At 39.1% G+C, this 19592-nt stretch overlaps 1 protein-coding gene across 1 annotated transcript in view; it reads right to left on the reverse strand.

Moving 5' to 3' along the window:
* LOC6647194 overlaps window positions 1-17524 on the reverse strand; it is a 62230-nt gene extending 44706 nt beyond the window's left edge. Inside the window, exon 1 of the mRNA XM_002070462.4 lies at window positions 16814-17524. The gene's annotated coding sequence lies outside the window, so the exon portion shown is untranslated. The remainder of the gene's footprint in view (window positions 1-16813) is intronic.
* Between the last annotated feature and the right edge of the window lie 2068 nt (window positions 17525-19592).

Below are 19592 nucleotides of genomic sequence, written 5' to 3' on the forward strand. Positions count from 1 at the left end.
ACTCTGTTTCAAAAGAAGAAGAAAATATAACACTAATAATTATACTTGTTATCTATAAAGTCGGTTTACGAACGATAATTATAATTTTACGTTATCATGTCACAGAAAAACCTTGATGAAAAATTGATAATTTAAATCGAATTATTAGCTCTTAATGATCACAATTTTAGAAAGAGAATAAAATGTTGTATTACCAAAGAATATTCTTCATCATTCATTAAAAAGATGAAGGAACGTTTTGAATTGGCATGGTCTGCCAACAATAAATCATACTTCAGCTTTTTAACTGAAATAGCATAGAATGTTGCCTAACTTAAATACAGATAGGAAAGTAATGTTCTAATTGATTTAAGGAAAATTTAATCAAGCATTGAAAATATTAATAAACGTATTTTGAAAATGACTTTGTATGCCAAATCATTTTTCCTTTGAGACATTGTCAAGTGCAAACGTACCGTTAACGACAAGTTCTTAAAGTAATTATTAGAATTAAATTGTTTAAAGATTGTTTCCGAAATGAATCTAAAAAGTATTCTCCCATGTTTGATCATGTTTCTCCTTTTTGAATACTATCAAGAAACCTCAACATAATCTTCATTAATAATTTACTACAGGGTAAGTGAAAAAGTCAATTAGGTAAAGTGAAATAATTTGGGTTGATAAATTCTGGGATGCCAAAGAGGATCTTTGTTCATCTTATTGCTACAAATCCATAAAGGATCTTCTTGTTTACATTATCGTATTAAATGAGAGAATCAAATCATTAGAAGAGAAACTTACTAATAAGAAAAACTAAGAAAAACTATTAAACTTATAAAGAAATTGATTAAAAACATTGATAACAGTAAACTAAACTGTTTGAGGTAACATGGACCAAGGACAAGGTGCCATTGCAAAATAATAAAATCTTCGCTTACATTTAAATCCTGATCGTTGTAAGAAATATTTTTATTATTGTAGCATTCGAGCCTCATTGTTTGGTAACCAGCAAGACAATATATATTCTTTTTGTGTTGAAATATTATTCTTAATGATTTAATGGTTCATATATGCAAAACTTTTGCACTTCGCGATCCATTAAGAAACATTTTGCAGGACTAATGAAATGTTTGCCAAAGCAAGAGTATTTGCACTTTGTTGAAGTGTTAACAGTACTTTTGTCAGAGTCAGAAAGGAAGAAAGAGAAGAAGGCAATGGGGTCCCATTGACTTGGCCACAGTTGTCAAATGCTCTTGAAGCTGGCTTGCCAGCTTTTTGCTCGTTGTGGCCACTTAACAAGTTTCCCACGCCAAAGCTGACTCGACATAAGGAGAGGAACTTGGATTGCAGCTAATTGCCGCCTCTCCCAGCATTTGGCATTTGGCCTAACCAAAATTTTGCACACAAAACCAATTAAGACGCCCGCGGCATGCTGTCGTGCCCCTTTTGCCTTGCTTTGAGTGCGGGAGGACAGAAGCTCGCGTGATAAATCAAATTTGGTTGCCTTAACAATATTTGCACATACGACAGTGTGCACAACACAAATCAAATCAAATTAAAACATAAAGCCAGGCCAGGACACTGTGCGAGTGTGTGTGTGTGTGAGAATATGTGGCATCTGGGCCGGGTCAGAGAGGAGATGAAGGTGGATGGATGGAGGGATGTGAGTTGGGTGTCCTCTTTTATTATTCCGAACGCATGCAATCGCCATGTTAAGCCAAGCGACGCGTTTATGACGCTGACAGAATTATGAGGCCTACATGCGTTGATTTCTGATGCCGCTTGCCACTTGCCGCCCGTCCCATGCCGCTTACCACTTGCCACGTGGGCCCTTTTAAATATTTTTACGCAGATAAACTAAACTGTGTGTAAGCCCATGTGCGCGGCGAAAAACTGCCAAATGGATTTTCAGCGAAAAATCACAAAATCACAAAACGTGCCACACATACAACTTCTTTTTTCCGGTGCTCTTCTTTTCCGCCAGGGCACAGAGATCGGTGTTTGGCTCATCATAAATATATGCAGCCGGGATGAGTAGATAGAGAGAAGAAGAAGAAAGGAGAATCGCTGTGGCGGAATACACTTGAAGCACCGCCTGTCTCTGGCAGCGTGTCACGCGACCTGTCAACAAACATAAGCTGACATTTTTATTAAAATATTTCCGCAGTCTCAACATTAACTGCCGCACATTGCCGCTTACTGCTTGCTGCTGCCTTTGCTCATTTGGTTATTTGGCCTTGGCTCGTAATCATATTATTTGTCATCATCATCTCCCCGCCATTCTTCGTTCGTTCTTGTTGTCGTCATGCTTCTCGTGGTCGTAGTCGTTGTCGTCGCCGTTCTGATGATGATCTTTGGCCTCAACAAAAGATGCTGGGTAAGTGCTCCTTTGTGCGCTATTTCCACCTGCCTTTTGTTTGTCTCGCCAATGGACAACTTCCCGTCTGGTCTGTTGTCCGCCTTTGTTTGTATGTATATGTATGTATGTGCGGTATGTGTGTTTGTATCCTGTCTATGTGTCAATGAAGACAAACGTCCACCATCACAAAAGTCAGTCGTTGGTATAGTAGTAGAAGCTCCACGCCTTCGTGTCAACTACTTCGTCAGACAACTGGGTTGAGCAATAAAATTTTAATAAGCCCCAGCAGGATTGACTTGGGGCTGGCTTTACTTTGTGCATTTCCAGACCTTTTTCTTGTCCAAGCAGAGGGTATTTCTCTTCTTCAAACTGTTTGTCAACTGGCAGTAGACCGAAAATTCTATTTTAAAGCTGGGCGTGTGAGTAATTTCCGTTTTTCAGTTACTTTTTTTTTTGCTTTGTTCAAAGCTTAGGTAAACATGGCGTATGAGTGATTTGTTTAAATCTTTTAACACTTATTTTAAAAGTTAAAAATTCTAGATTATTTGTCTAATACCAATTGTTGAAGTGAGAATTTAGCCTCCATAGCTGACTTGGCCTGCGCCCAAATGTCTTGTTTAAAGTACTGGCGTATGAGTGATTTCATTTTTTTAATCGTTTTAACACATTTTACTCCAAAACGAGTGTCAAAAGTCACAAGTTTCGATAGTTAAATTATTTTTTTTATCTAACGTCTAACATGGCTTATGATTGTGTTTTCCGTTGTCTCTCTCTCTTAGAATGCTACAGTTTAGTAAACATTCTAGGGTGTACTACCTCTGGCGTAGTTAAATCTTGTCCTAATTCTCTGAGTTTTAATGGTCGAACAGATGTCGTACTATTTCGTTTTTGCCTTTGCTCACGTAAAGTGTGGTGAGGACATTAAGCTGAAAGTGCTTGAAAGTAGACTACAAAAAAAAAAAGAAGCTTGGCTGCGCACACACATACTCATTCCCTTTCATATACACACACACACTGGCATGCATACCTATCCCTTTTACAGCCTACGCACACCCATGTGACATATTTGGTTTGCCAGTTTGATGTATAAATAAAAAATCAAGCATGACGAACAAATTCATGCAAAGTAAATTTTCATGTTACCCACATCAGCGGCATCAAATAAAAGTGGATGAGTGGTAAAAAAAAAAGTAAAAGAAAAAAATTGAAAAACCAAAACACATACCGAAAAAATAATAATACGCCAGATTCTAAGCCTATATACACATATTGTAAATGCTATACATATTGAACCGTTGGTGTAAGAGTTAAGCTGCACACAATCAAATCTAAAAAAAAAAGGCTCTTATCATTTCCCACTGATGATGGTAATGGAAATAGGCAAAGCTTTGGAAATGAATTAAGTATTCAGTTTGAATTTAAAACTAACCAAAAAGTCCCCATGGGATTGTGTCGCCGAGTAAATATATGGTAACAGAAAAGCACACGATATCAGGGTATAAGTTTTCTCTTATAAGGTATATTTCAATTATTTTTTCATTAGCTTAATCTTAGCTTAAGTTAACACTTTAATTAAATATAAAGTCAACCCTTAGGAACAGTTAGCTGTCGATTTAAGTTTCGAACTGGTCATAGCCTATCTGTATTGCTAATCAGTGCCTTCGTTAATGTTAAGTAAGTGCCCAAGGCACACATATACAGCATCGATTGGTAGGCTGTTGAAAGTATTTACTTGGTAGTGAGTGCTTAAAGCACTTAAGAGTTTCACAAATGTGACCTTTTTTCTTTAGAAAGAAATTCTCATGTGTTTTTCTTTTTTGTTTTTTAATAATGTTTGAAACACTTCCTCCATATGCTGTTTCTGTTTTATTTGTTATTCGTTGATATGCCCTCCTTTCCGGCTCTCTCTCTTTCTCTCTCTCTCTGTCTTTCTCGTGTACTTAACACGCGCCCAGCTGACGCAGCGCAAATCAATCAAATCAAAGTGAAGTTGTTTGGTTTTTGTGGCGGCTACGAAAATCACAAGAAAATGCAATACAATAAAAAGCAAATACGGGCCCAGACAAGGAGCAAACACACACACACACACACCGCATACTCACACACGCACATATAATACAAAGTGGCATAAACTAACTAAATAACAGTAACAATAACTTAAGTGTGTTTGTGTATTAATGAAGGATGGGGGATTGGAGGAGAGCCTAGCATCGGTTGCTCTTTGGCTATCTCGCTAGCCTCTGTGCTCCTCCATGCTGTGTGACCCCACATACCTTCTCTCCCCTCTTTGGGCGACTACTGCAAACTTTTTATTTATACACACGTTCAGTGTGCAGCAGCAGCAGCTACGTTTCGTTTGTTTCGTTTCATTCGTTTGTTTGTTTGTTTGTTTATTTGTCGTTTGCTTTGTTTCGTGCTCTGGCAATCTATGCCAGGACCCAAACCCCTAAATTGACTGCCCAACCCAACCGAACAACCAAAATAGATGATGACGAAGAAGAAGGAGGAGGAGGAGGAGGCAGGCAGACAGTAGATAGAGTGAAAGAGTGAGAGAAAAATAGAAAGAATTGCTGAATCCCATACGATTGTTGAAGCGCACGTACCGCACACACACAGATATACCATAGAATGAACACAAAAACACACAGGAACCACATGTCGTATACGTAACCCAGCATATCTTTGGCCCAGGCATCGGTTCTGCTCACTATGTTTGTCCAGGCAATCAGCCGCAGTGAGTGGCTGGCCGCGCGCCCAGGCGACAAGTGCTACAAATACACACACGCACACCCATTCCACACACACACACACATAACAGTTTCGATACTTTTAATTATTGCGTACATGACCGTAACGATGTAGCCGAGACTTTAGAGAAGATGTGGTCTAGGGTCCAGCAGGTATTACCATGACCGAGCTCGTTTAGTGCACGTATTAATCAAAGACATGGAGAACGGAAAGCTGGTAGGTAGGGGAAGGCAGAGCAAAACAAAAAAAAAAGAAAAAGAAATAGGAAGTCCTGCAGAGAAAGGGAGACCTATGAGGACAGTGAAGTTTTTTGGACTTCTTTCCTTGTTGTTGTTTGACTTTAGTACCTTTTGCTGTTGTTGTTTTGCTAGTTGCGTTGGGAAAACGAATGTTGGAACCACAACAAGTTTTGCTTCATTAAAAATCCGTAGACGTTTCATATTTTCAAGAACGTGACAGTACGTGAAGAAACTGCTAGAGAAATTGCCAGGCCTGGTTTTATCCGGGCATTGGACGTTCTTGGGGTTGGGTGTGGTACATTAAAGAAACCACAGGCTTGACCTGATTGACGCATAAACAGGCAATTAAACATAAAAAGCTGTTTCAATTGTTTGGCATTTTGTGTTAAATGAATTTCCACGCACGCATTTCAAATCAAATTTACGAAAATTTAATTTCTGGCTCGCTTTCATGGCTCGCCAAATGTGTGTGTGTGCGTGTTGGCCATGTACATACGTACACACAGAGCCAGAGACAGAGAAGGAAAGATACGCACATACATACATCAGCGTGGGTTGAAATCTATGTGAGGCACGTTCGTAGATTTGTTTACTTTGTAGCCAGAGCAGGCGACGAATGCGGCGGGGGAAAGCAAGAGTGAAAGAGAGAGAGGAGAGAGGGTCCAGAAGGAACGGCCAACGAAGCACATAAATAAATTTCTATAAATTCTTGCGCGGTACATTTCATTTCGTTTGTCCAAAAAATGCCAGAGCAGTCAGTCACAATGCTCCTTCAACATGCCAAAAGCAGCAAAGGCAACGGCAATGGCAACATCAACGGCTCGGGCATATTTATTTATTCATTCGCTGCTCCCTCTGCTGTTGTATAAATGTATATGTCTATGTGTTTGGTGTGTCTCTGCGTGGGTGTGTGTGTGTTTGTTTGCAATTTTCTGTATGAAAGGATTTTGCAGAATTTAACAAACAAACAAACACAAAACACAGTAGCAGTAGCAACAGCAACAGCAGCGGCACGACAGCGGCCGGCCCTAGTGAGAAGAGACACAACACGCACTGTGACCGTGTCAGCAGACTCTTCTTGCCTTCAAAAATATATGGCATATATAGCTTCACTCTGCTCATAATGTTGACCCGAATTCTTTGGCTAAACTTTCGCTTATGCTGTGTGTAAATAAATAAAGCAACAAGATGGCGACAATATTTATAAATATAAATACGAATTTCAAATACCCTGTCCAGAATTTAATGGCACTCAAAGTGCATGCATACAAACATCCACAGTAACTTGAACAAAGTCAAGATTTTCTGTCGGCCCCCATCAATTGGTAGAGTGCTAAAAGGACTTAGTCTAAAGCATACCCATATATACATATATACATACAAATATATAGTAGATACATATTTGTATTTTTGGGGTCCGTACAAACGATTTAGGGGATTCAATACATTTTATCTGTGTGCAAGAGCCACACAGAAATTGCCAAAACCAAAATAAATACGATTCGATTTATGTTGTAAACCCTCAAAAGACAGAAAAAAAAGGGGGAAAAAGCAGAAAGGAAATAAAAAAAAAATAAAGTAGAAGGAGAATTATCGAAAAGGGGACACAAAAAACTCTTCAACAGCTTCCGTGTTTATTTATAGATACTCAAATAGTTTTCTGTCCCTTTTTTCTTGATGTCCTCAACTGGCTACATTTGTAGGCCACAAAATTTGTATTTTGTTCGCCGTGTGGCAAGCAAATTTTTAATGAATTTACACGAGAAAAAAAAAGAACACAAACAGCAGCCCTCAAACTGAAAATCCGCACGGATTTTCCCACAAACTCATTTTATATTCAAAACACATTCGGCAAATATTGATAGCGCCCGCCCACTTTTAGTAAAATTGTTTTAAAAACTCTGCCCCTCTCTTTCCCTATCTCTCACTCTTTGTGAATGTGTGTGTGTGTGTAAGTTTGTGGGACCAAGACAAATTGTGGCAACTAAGAGCGTAAAACACGCAAATCACGCAGCTTTTACAAACTTTTTGTCAAGTCTATGGACTTGATTATTGGCAATCAGCCAAAAAGTAGTAGTTTCTGCCTGACTTTGCCTCTAGCCCGCCCTCAACCTTCTCTCTATGACTGCGATTCGGTTTACTAACTTTACCATCGACAAAAGCAAAACCGCAAATTGTATAATTAAGGGCGCCATCCCTGCCTTTTACTCTGCGGCTAATTATAATTGATGTCGATGTCGATTTTTTTAGTTTTAACTTTAGTTTTTGGTAACTTTTTGAAACACACTGAAAATGATTAATTATGCCCAGGCCTGAAAGTTGCACGTGAAAAAAGTAGGGGCATGAATTTTGCTTTTCTGATGTTATTTTAAGGTTTTTAATGGAACTTAACCAAAAGTGGCTGGAGATGGAGACGTAACACACTAACGGATATCGTTATTACCCAAACAATTCTGCAAATTCCCTCAAAGCAAAAACCCATTGTAAGTGTAAAAGTTTTTCGATTATGTAAGAGTTGCTGCCAAACGCACACACACTCTTGTGTGAGTGTGTGTGTGTGTATGTGTGTTTTGGGATGGAGTCAAAGGCGGAAGACAAAATGCCTTTAGCTAATTTAAAGATTTTTGGACTATTGTTCGAGAAACAGGAATTGAGTTTTAATTGAAAAAAAAGGAGAAAAAATCTTTTGTGAAATAACGAAAATCAAAATGCATGCAACATTCTTCTTCTTTAACCCTCTTGTTCTCTCTCTCTCTCTGTCTCACTCTCCCTCTCTATCTCTCTCGCTCTGCTTGTCTACATCAAAGCGCACACATATGAAACATTGATTGATTTATCTGTCAATATTTCCAAACATAGAAAGCCAACAATATGCTGCAAATGCAACACACAGCAGTAAAACTCGACAAAAGCAAGAAGAAAACATTTTTTAGAGATGTGCAAAAGCTAAAGCAAAGAATGACTGGCAGAAGAAAAAAAAAACTAGAGCCTCAATGTAAAAATTGCAATTGTTAACTCAACTGAATTTACATACATGATCCTCGTTTTTGGTTTTTTTTTGTTCTTTTTTTTTTTTTGTAACTCCCTTTGCATTCCATTCAAATGTCGAAAATGTCCGTCAAATGTCAGTTGAACATCGATTCAGTTCCTGCTTATAAGTGCGTCGGCTATCGTAATAATGACAAAAAGTCACTTCCAAATCACATGCCCGGAATGTTTTGGAGAGTGTATTGCACAAGACCATAAACTTGCCACATTTGCATAAAATGCCCTGATGCCACAAAAAGCATAAGCAACGGCAATCGTAACGGCAATGGCAACGGCAACGTCAAAAAGCAAAAACCAAAATCAGCCCGTACGCAAAAGTCTCTTGGCACAGAACGTATTTCAGCAATAAATTGAGGAAATGTTTAGTTACGTACGAGAGCAACTACAACAAGAATGTACATATACATACGTATGTATATGTTGTTGTCCCCTTCTTCTCACAAATCTCTTCCATTTTGCTGGCTCTAAGTCCCATGTTTGCCATAGTTCAAAGCCAATGGCTTGATTTTTGATTTTTACCCAAAAATCGCTTGTTTTTCCTTTTTCCTTGAGTTGCATGCACAGCAATATTTCATGTACAATATGTACAAATGTTATCTTTGTTGCACTGCTGAAGCTTTCCCTATTATATATACAATAATTGAATGATGCAAAGTTTAGCAATTAAATCAAAGAAAAACAGAACTTCAATTGAAAGTGCATTTCAAAGTTGACTGCAACACTGATAACTTAAATCATTTTTTGAAGTGCAATTGCTATTGGCATTAAATGTATATTTCTATAAAGTATATCATTGTCTAAAACGACACATTATATATTTCACATATTTGTTGCATTTTTATTGTGTGTTTATCGTGTAATTTTATGCTGTTCACAAATTGCCAAATAAATAACTATCAAAAGAGTCGTGTTTCACTTATAATTTAATTTCTATGTATATTCTTTATGAAAGTGTTTGTATTACAGTACAGTAATTAACTAAAGCCCTTAAGAACTTTTGTTTTCTATTGTTGATGAAAAAGACAAAACCTTACTAGCTCTTTCAATAATAGTTTTTGTTGTTGCCGTAGCCAAAATGTAAATCTCCGCTTGCCCTTCGATTAATTCATTATACTAGGCTCTTTGGATTCTTTCGATGACCAGAATGAATGGGAGGCAGGAATGGGAATGGGAATGTTTGGCAGCGGCAGTTGCCAATGTTGTAGTTAAGGGCTTAGTTGTGGCATTAGGAGACGATTTAACACGCTCTCAAAGTTTAAGGAAGAGCTAAGTGCGCCTAAAAGCGCCCCAGGCCAGGCTCAAGCCAACTTATGAAAGCGCGTGCTTTCTCGTTTATATGTATATACACACACTCGCATACACTCCCACACACACACACACACACACGCATACGCATACTAGATACATAGATACTGAAAGGGACATATATATACATTGAGGCAGCAGTGTCACAGCACTGATAAAATGTGAAGCGGATTAGGCGCTTCTTTCAGTGTGCCGAGCCGCTCCGCGTTGCTCTGTTCGTTGTACAATCAGTAAATGGCACTTGATTCACTGCGCAAGTGGAATTTTTGATAACTTTGCCCAGAAGAAGAGGCAAAAAAGTTGGTCAAAAAGTTGACTGTCGCTTTAATGCGTATAAATGCTTATCTCTAGCAACGAGTATATGAGAGTATGACTAGATGGCTAGGCTCTTGTTTTCTCTTTCCATGGGATTGTCTTGCTCTTGCTCTTGCTCAAAAAGCCAACTTAAATCCACTGACGGCTTTGGCTTTGCTTTTCACGTGCTTGCCTGCTTCAGTTACTGGGTTTTTTTTTTCTCTCTGTTTTCTGTTGGCTAAACTTGGCAAAGTTTTTAGCTTGAACATTTGCGCCTCAACGCACCAATACAAACACACATATCCTTACAACTTCACACGCACACACACACACACATTCAAACAAACAGTCTTACACATACATAATTCAACAAGACGCTGGCAACACGTCACACAAATGTCGCCAAAAGCAACTCCAAGTCCAACCCGCCCCCTCTCAATCTCTTGGTCTTCGAATGCGCGCCATCAATCTTTGGGGTCGCCTGGTTCGGTTCGGTTCGGTTAGTTGCTGCTGCTGCTGCTGCTGCTCCTCTGGCTCTATGTACAATTGAATTATTACAACAGGGTCGAACACAGACGCTTGGCCATTGGGCACTTAACCCATACCCCATACACATATCCATCGCTCGAGACAAACAACAAGTACACAAACTAACTACCATCTCATTTGCGATGTTTGCTTTTCATCTTCTGCTCTCCTTCTGAAAATGATTTCTGATTTATGGCAACTATAACTGACTATAGCCAAGTTATAGCTAAAGCTATAATTTGCTTTGAAAATAAAGTTCACTCTGCCTAAATACGTTTAGGTCAATAAGTCTTGGGAAATGTTTGAATTCAGGAAACAAATGGAAATTAACTTAACATACAGACAACTTATTCTTTATAAAAACAAAAATAAAATGCCTCATAAGAAACATTTTTAATGACTTGCAAAGGTGAAATTTAAAAAAGTAAATAAGAATCTTCAGATTGACATTAGTTTTATTTATCTTCGAAAAAGAGATAAAGATTATTGTGTTGCTTTGATCCTTTTATATTCTATATCCTTTCTTTCAACATAAACATCTTAATTTATCCCGCTAAAAGTTACTTATTAAATGACTGAAATGGCTCTCTTTAAACTTATAAAAAGAAAACAATATAAAACCTGATAATAGTTAGTGATCAGTAGATAAGAACTTTATCTATAAAATTGTTTTTCATTTGCTGATTTTCGTATTAAAGATAGTTTTTTATTTATTTTATGTTTCAACTGATTAGAAATTCTCTTATATGTTGCCTCAAAAAATATATGCAATCAAGGTACATGCTCAATATTTCCTTTTTGGCTATAAAACAAGCCAACATGGCCAGCACTGTTGCCGCTGCTGCTGATGTTGCCCAATTGACTGACCGAGCGACCTATTCATTCAACACGGCCTTGGTGTTTATGCTTGTTCGTCCTGTTGTTTCTGGTTTTGGCAAATTAAAACAATTTTAACAGCTATTCTCTGTGTTCTTTGTCCTTTGACGTTGTCGTTGTTGTCGTCGTCGTCGTCGGCGTCTACGTTTGCTCTCCATAAATAAAACATGTCAACTTGTTATTGCTGCTGCTGCTGCCTGCTTGCCTGCCTGACTCAGACAGCAGACGGTTTGGGCTTTTGCCCTGCAGCATGATGTTATTGTTATTGGGTATTGCTTTTTGTTATTGAACTATTTACATTTGTTGCTGCCGCTGCCGATGCCGATGCCCGTTGCTAATTTACGACTCTACGCATCAATGAGGCCTTAAAGCAGCCGGCAAATTGTTGTTCATAAATAAATATGCCGAGCATAAATCCCTATGCTATAAATAAAGCGTAATGGAGGAGTTGGCGCAGGGCGTTGGGCAATTTATAGACATCGAATTTCCAAAACTCAACCATTTTTAGACCCCTTCGGCTTGCTATTCTCTCCCGTTAACTTCTCCTGTCTATCTGTCTGGTCAGGCCGACAAAGTGACAAAAGTCTTGAGTCCTCTAAAAATGAAAGTGAAACTTTTTTTCTCCCGTTTTGAAACGGGAAGGTGGCATACAAAGGTCAGAGGGGAGCAATAGCCACAGCACGTCGTTGTTTTCATACTGGCTGTCCAACTGACACTTATTAGATAAGTTTCTTTTTGTATGATAGAAGCCAAGGCTTCATCATTTTGGCATTTTAGCTTTTGTTATTGTTGTTTTCTTCTTTTTTTATTTTTGAGCTGGCTAGCAACAATTTTAATTGCATGCTTAGCTAAATACTTATTTACGAGAAGACCTCTCAGAAATCCTATACTAAGCTGCCGCAATAAGACTTTTTATTGTCTTAGCCTGGGCATTTAAATTGATCAAAAACGAAGAAGAGGGCCTTAGCCTTGAGCCACGACGATTTCATTCAATCTATAAGTAATTTCTTTGGCCATTTTTATCACCCAGCTGTAGCAGGAAGGCAGGAAGTTTGCCGTTGCCAGGGAAATGTGAGATGTGTAAGAGAACAGGAGCGAGACAAAGAGACTGAGACCACCCACGTGATTTGAATATTTTTCCAATAAACTTCAACAGCTTTTCAACAGTGTGAGTAGGTCTTGGCCCTGGTCTACGGGTGGCTTGTGTTTTCATTTTTTTTTCCATCTTCACTTTATTTTTTTCATTTACATATTGGATTTAAATGCCAGCAGATTCGATTCATCCGCCACACTGGCCGACGTCCAGTGCTGAGTGTTTTTTACACAGATTTGCTTTGTGCCTGCCGCGAAATTTAAGCTTAATCGAATTTTGCCGCAAATTGGCAATAAATTTTAATTTTGAGTTAGAAGAAGAATCCCCTAGCCGACTTTGATGGAGTCCTAAATTAAATTGAACTCAACTTAAACGAAATCTTTAAATTCCATTCGGTTAACTAACGGCAAGTTCATTTAGGCACAGAATGTTGCCCGAAGCTGGTGCTGAAGCTGGGGCAATGCACCGCTAAAACCCATTCAATTTGCAGGTGAAAAGCATAGAGCTCAACGGAGGAGAAAGCAAAAAAAAAAAAGGAAACGGGAACAGCAAACAAGTTGCAAGCTGCAAAGAGCAGAAGGCAAAAAACAACGCCTATTTACCTTGCTAAGGGAAGTGTTTTTTGTGTCCACCTGCAGCAGCGGCTTTGGCAACTACTTCATCAATTTCATTCAACATAACGGCGCCGCTTTTTTTTTTGCCTACTCATTCCTCTTGCTCTCCGTTGTGTTCTATTCTTTTACTACTAGACCCCATAATCAACTTAAAAAGCCTTGGCAACCAACAACATCAAAAAAAGGGGCAAAAGGATGGGCAGCAAAAAAAAAAAAGAAGGAGAAGCACAAACAGGATTTAAGCTTGGGCCAGCATAGAATTTAGAGATGTATCTGTTGCTGGGTAGCTACTTAGGACCAGCAGAAATAAGAGCAGGACATTGAGAGACAGACAGGAGAGAGAGCCATGACGATGTCAGCGATTATGCCCAAAATGTTTGCCCTGAGCATGTCGCCTGTCTGTCGCCCAGTGTTCTCTTCAGCTTTTGCCGCGGAAATGGATTTGACAAGGCATAGAACTTACTCTCTCTCTTCCTCTCTCTCTCGCTATCTATGTAATGACATTCACTGATGGCACTTGGCGACGCAACGTTTTGACACTAATTTCATTTCGTTGAAGCATTTTTTGAGGCTACCTCGACGGAACAAAGAAACCGACACGGTGATGCGATGGAATGCAATGGGATGCGATGAGATAGCAAGGCAGCCAAAACTGGCGTACATCTGTTACGCTTGTATTGCTTAAATAAGTTGTAATTGCATTGCACTACATTTAAGTACGATTTGCCAACTGTATTAGATCACTGGCTCAGCAACCCACTCAGCCACCCACTTACTTACCTACTCACTCACTTATTCACCCATTCACTCATTTATCCCAATGACGACTACGTCGAGAACGACGACGACTACTCGTAGTGCCAGAAACTTTTTCAAGTATTTATTTATTTTGCACGCAGCAATTTTTGTTTGCCATTCGAGTTAACTGGAAACTGTAAATGGTTTTTAGCGCTATGCGGTTAAGACAAACGGAAACGGAAACCGACTGACGACAGACTGACGGACAGACAGACAAACCGACATTGATGGTTGCCTCTTGTTTCGCATTGGTTAACTAAGTTCTCAAGTGTTGTTGTTTTCTTTCTTGTCTTTCTTTTTTTTTTGTTGTATTTTTTGCTTTTCTCCCAATGGAATGTATTTTATGCGTAAGCGCCGCAAAGTATACATCACGAAAAACAAACTTAAATGATGTTGGAAAAGTGCAATTGCCATTGATGCTCTGTTCAAGAGGAAAAATGTAAACTATTTCTGAAATTGCTTTATTCAGGAAAAAAAAATCAAACGCTTTAGCATTCACTTTCGAAAAGAGAATCACTAAGTCGATTGAGAAGTGTGGCGCTTTAAATGATCCATTATTAAGTATTAAATATTTTGCTTTTCTTTTGTTTTTGTAAAATTTTCAAACACATAATAAGGGAAACTAATCATTTTGTAAAACCTTTTATAGTATTTTTAGCATTTAATGTTTTTCAAAGAATCTTTTGTCTTATTAACAAATAAGAGTAACAAAAATACATAAAATATTCGCACTAAATAGTTTTAAAGATCATAGGAAATTACGTCATTAAGCAGTTAAACAAAGTATAATAAGGATTCCTAATTACCATTCAAGTAAATTATGTAACAGTTTATTTAAATAATTTAACATAAAACTACTTCAAGTCTTAAAGCTTTCTTTAGTCATTTCTGACGTTGACAGATAGTGAATCGAACAATTCAATTGCTTAAAACAATTTTCCACATGCTCATGCTCAAATGAAAAAGAAAAGAAAAGACAAAAAGAAAAAAACTTCATTGTTTCTATTCAAATGCACTTCATAGGGATTCGTATACAGTTGAAAGGCTTTCAATTTGCTTTCAACTTGAAAGTTACTTAACAACTACACTTTCTCCCCCCGTTTCAGTTGCAGACATAGACAATCAAAAACAATATTCAAATCCCCAAGTGAAGACAATTCCATTGACTCAATTGTTATTCAATTTAACATATTTCCACTCCCCACACCACATTTCAATCGATACTGTCATTAATTTTCCCATTTTTTTTTTAGCTACAGTTACATTGGGTTTGGGTAGTAGGTAAGCTAGTACTGTTACCAAAAAAAAAATAAGAAGGATAAAAAACACCTTGGTCTGGGCTTACTCTGTCTATGTATTGCCTAGCTTCTGTGTTCGATGCAAAGCAAGCCGATTATCGTTATGCGTTTGGCAGACGATGGTTTGGTTTTGCTTTTTGGCCATGTACCTCTCCCAATCTGGCAATCATGCCATGCCAATGCGTGCGAGTTTGCCACGCTTTAATGCGAATTTCTGATTGCGCTCGAATAGCTTCATTTATTTTCGCACAAAAAGAAAAAAGGGAAAAAGCCAAAAAAGCGAGAAAGATGGAGGGAAGAAGCCAGAAAAAAGAAAGAAAAAAGTAAGAAAAACAAACTCGACAGTTGTACATAATATTTCACTTATGCATGTGCGGCCCTTCGAGTCCTTGTGTGAGCGAGTCCTTTGTATGTGTGTGGGTGTGTGTAAGTGTGAGTAAAGTGAAATGAATGAATGAATGGCATGCGTAACGCTAGAAAATTTGTTATAGCAATTTGAACTGTCAACGGGAAACCGAAAAAGTAAATTAAGAAACATTTGAAATTTAATTCACTTGGCCCATTGGGAAGCATTCGTGTGTGTGTGTGAGTGTGTGATTGTGTGTGTGGCATGCAAGTCCTGTGAGTTTGTATGTCTGCCTGTTTAGTAGGTACCTGTGAGTGGCAGAGTCATAGTCACAGAATTTAGCCAGCAGCTGCTACTGCAAGTATATGTCTGGCAGGTGTCAGATCCTGACACTCTTCCCATCTCCCCCGCACATATATACTCACTCACACTTTCCGGCACAATGTGACACAGACACTTAAGCACAGTACAAGAACAACTGGGTAGTCCCTACACAGTCCCTAGATTGTAGCACTGTCGCACTCACACATGCAAAATTAGGCGAGTGTCACGAATTTAAAATAACTTTTAATTCATTCTTGATGAACATATGCATGCAAATACACACACACAGACAGATACACGGGGCGTATGAGTGCTGCTGGCAAATGTGCCAGTGCCCTGTGCCCTGCCACGCCTCTAAAGTGCCACATAACTCGAGCTCAGCATAAACAACCAACCAACCGCATATAGCATAAATGTTCGTTAAACTCAACCCGACACCAAAACAGAAAGACAGAGTCAGAAACAGAGACCAAGATGGTGTCGGGAAGATGGTAAAAGCAACTGGGACTTTACTCTGACTACACCTGGGCCGCATAATTATTTAGTTTCCACTTGGAAGGAAATTGCTTGCCACCATAAACTGGAGTGGCGAGCATAAGGCACCGACCTACAAGTCCGTGGGCCACCATCTTCGATTATCATAAATCAACAGACGAGAGAGAGAAAGAGCCCAGTGGTTTGTCCAGGTTTACTCTGAACGGATTGTTGTTGTGAGTGTGTGGCATATGTTTTGGCATGAATAAAATAAAAATTCAAATGAAACACACAAACTTTAGGTAAAAGAGAAAAAAAAAAGTTAGCGTAAATTATACACCCGCGCCGCACGACGTGCTGAAATTAAGACTGAAAAAAAGGACCATGACCATAAAAATGATAAAAAAAAAAAATAAAAGAAAAATAGAATACTGGAGATGGTGCATTGAACTTTGAAGTGAGTCGTGAGCCACATAGACATGATACGAACCTGATTCCCGGTCTCCTGCAGCTGCCGGCTGCTAAAGTTCAATGGATCGCCGTCGATGCTTTCTAATCCACGCACGTTTTGCTTTTAATATTTATTTTGCGCGTTTTTATATTTTTTTTTCTTTTTGCTGTTGCCTTTCTTCACACTTCTGGGCCAAAAAACACAAAAAACACTTACACCACAAGCGAAGCGGAGGACTTCAAAGGTAAAGGTATATAGAGAGGCAGTTCTTTGGGGTTTTGATTATTGGGATATGGTGGTTTATCTTTGTTATGCACGTCGCGAGACCAGTTCATCAATGCAAATTGGCAGAGAAACCACCACAGCAGGAACCACAGCAACCACGACAAGCGATAAAGACAGTTATATGGGGGGCAGTGTGTATTTGTGTGTGTGTGTGTAAGTGTGTAAGGGTGCAGGTTTGTGGTGTTTGAGTGGGGCACGGTGGGTTAACTTTCTTTTTTGTCTGATTTGTTACAATTCGTTGATTTTAGATTAGAATGCTAAGGATGGCATCATTCCATTTTCATATAGACTTTTGCTTTCTTTCATGGCACCTCACTTGGAGTTTATTTCTTTTGTTGTTGTTTACTTTTAGAGCATGACCAAATATACCTAAATATATAGATATATCAGTGTGAGTGTGTATATATGTATGTGTTGATATAGCTAAAAGTCTGGTGTAAAGAGACCGTTATGCCAAACCGACCCGCACGAAGTACGTTTTCAAACTAAACCAGTAAGTCGGAATGGTAAACGAATCCTTCAATCACAAACACGACAGGACACGACATCGTACAACACGAACACAATTTAAACGAGTGAACGAAACGAAGGAACGAGTAAAACGAAATTCAACCGGCTTGTGGACCGTAATCCATTGTGGATGCTGTGTTTCATTGCCAAAATGTTCCCATTGGACCAGCACCAGCAGCAGCAGCACTAGTAGTAGGATGCTGATAAGGTTCCGTTGCAACCCTCTGCCCGCGACCCGACAACAGTTTGACAACAATTTATTTTTTGCACGTTGCGCGCATTTAAATGTTTTCACTTATTGTCTGTCTATGTGGGTGAGAGGGGGCGATCTGTGTGTGTGTTGTTTTTTTTGCATCTTATTTTTTAATCACTTAAAAATTTATGCGATGCTTCGTACATTTTTTCTCCTGGTTTTTTGTTTTATTTTCATTTTTGTGCTTTTTTTGTTTTCGTTTTGTGTGTGTGTAGTTGTTGTTGTTTCATTTTCGCTGACACGTGCGTGTCAACTGGAAAAGGGTTAAGCATCAACAATTTGTTGGCAAAATGACGGCCAACAAGTTCATGGTAAAGTTAATGGTTATAATCCAGAACGAGTCGGCCAAGTCGGTCGTTTGCTTTTACGAGTCCTTCATAAGAAGGAGACGTGCCACAACGGACGTGATGCACACATACACGCCCGAGTTTTTAAATTAAGCACGGTTGCTAGCCATAATCCTGGCTAAATTAAAAATGCCATCGATAGCTAGCATAGCGAATGTAACAGACAAAGAGTATGAGTAGTGAAAGAGCGGTAAAGAATGAGAGAGAAAGAGCGCCATAGATTAAAGAGAGCAAGGGAAAAGAGCAACTACAGTTCATCGTGTCACGTTATGGGTTAGTAGGGCAACACTAGCAACCGTGTCTCGGTCTTCGTCTCCATCATCATCTTCATTTACGTCTCCGTCTCTGTCTTTTGCCGGTTCGCCGGCTCTCAGCTTAAGCCAGCAATTAAAATTGAGCAGAGTTTATTGACTAAGGACATCGTTGGTGTTGGTGTTGGTGTTGGTGCCGTTGCCATGGCATGCGTGTGCATTTCACACCTTGCTGCAGTCTTGAGTGCACTTGAGCGGCTGCTGAACTAAAGCCGAGACCCAGAACCAAAGCACAAGTGTTTGCCATTTGACACTCTCTTGAACTTAGGACAAGAACTGCGATGAGGACAGTAGCAGCAACTACAAGGACACTATGCCAACAGTTTGCTAAGTATTTTTCAATTAAAATGTCGCAAGACTGAAACTGAAACTTGCACGCATGATAAGCACAAAAGTTTTTCATTGTCAACGCCTAAAAGCATGTGAAAAGTTTTTGCTAGTCAAACAGGCGCCAATCAATCTGATGACCCCCGCACCGATCCCGATCTCTCTTACGACATATTTAAATCAACATTCTCTGGACCAAGAGAAAAAAAAAAAAAAAACTGAGGACTTCCACTCGCATAGGCAGTTGAAAAATTAGCTTGTCCAACAACTGGCGCCACTAAATCAGACCAGTTTTTAGGGATTTTTTGAGACCTTAAGTGCCAGCGAAGCATCAACTATGTGACAATGTCGTAGGTACTATAGTAGGGCTAAGGCGGGAGAGTGAGATGAAGTGAATGAGAGATGTGAAAATGGTTTGCAATTTGAGTGGACCAAAGCCTGATGCCTGATGCCTGATGCCTGTTGCTGATGCTTCTTCTGCTGACATGAGCTGCAAAGTGAGGCACGTGTTGGCATAGCAATTTGCAAGGGACAGCCAGCTCCAACAACAAGAGTCATCAGCTTCCAGCACTTTTATGTGCCGTAATGAAAAACTGTTATCTGCGTGCGCAATTTGAACGCAATTTGGTAACGCGTTTCGCCACATAAAACTTAAGTGACCCGAAACCAGCCCAGGACATCTTACATGAACCCCACACTCAAAAAAAAGAAAAAACACAATTCTCCTTGCCACATTCTCATCTGCCTCTCTATGGGTTGTGTGTGTGTGTGTGTCTCTCTGTTTA

Source organism: Drosophila willistoni, chromosome 3R (genome assembly GCF_018902025.1).
Source record: "Drosophila willistoni isolate 14030-0811.24 chromosome 3R, UCI_dwil_1.1, whole genome shotgun sequence".
Lineage (NCBI taxonomy): Eukaryota > Metazoa > Arthropoda > Insecta > Diptera > Drosophilidae > Drosophila > Drosophila willistoni.